The sequence below is a fragment of the Egretta garzetta genome, unplaced genomic scaffold (genome assembly GCF_000687185.1).
Source record: "Egretta garzetta isolate BGI_Z169 unplaced genomic scaffold, ASM68718v1 scaffold1272, whole genome shotgun sequence".
NCBI classification, from domain to species: domain Eukaryota; kingdom Metazoa; phylum Chordata; class Aves; order Pelecaniformes; family Ardeidae; genus Egretta; species Egretta garzetta.
Window position 1 is genome coordinate 44,865 of NW_009258920.1, and position 251 is coordinate 45,115.

Genomic DNA, 251 nt, shown 5'->3' on the forward strand with positions numbered 1-251 from the left:
GGTGGCACCAGCGCTGGGGACACCCCTGTCCCCTCCCGGGGCTGCCAGGTCGGCCTTGGTTTGGACAACCCTGTCCCTGTTGATCCCCAGTGTCCCCACGCTGTTCCCCCTGTGTCTGCATCCCTGTGTCCTGTCCCACTGTGTCCCCATGTCCCCCTGTGAGTCCGTCCTCATGTCCCCATCTCCCACGTCCCCATGTCCCTGTGTGAGCGCATCCCCATGTCCCCATCTCCTGTGTCCCCTTCTCTCCT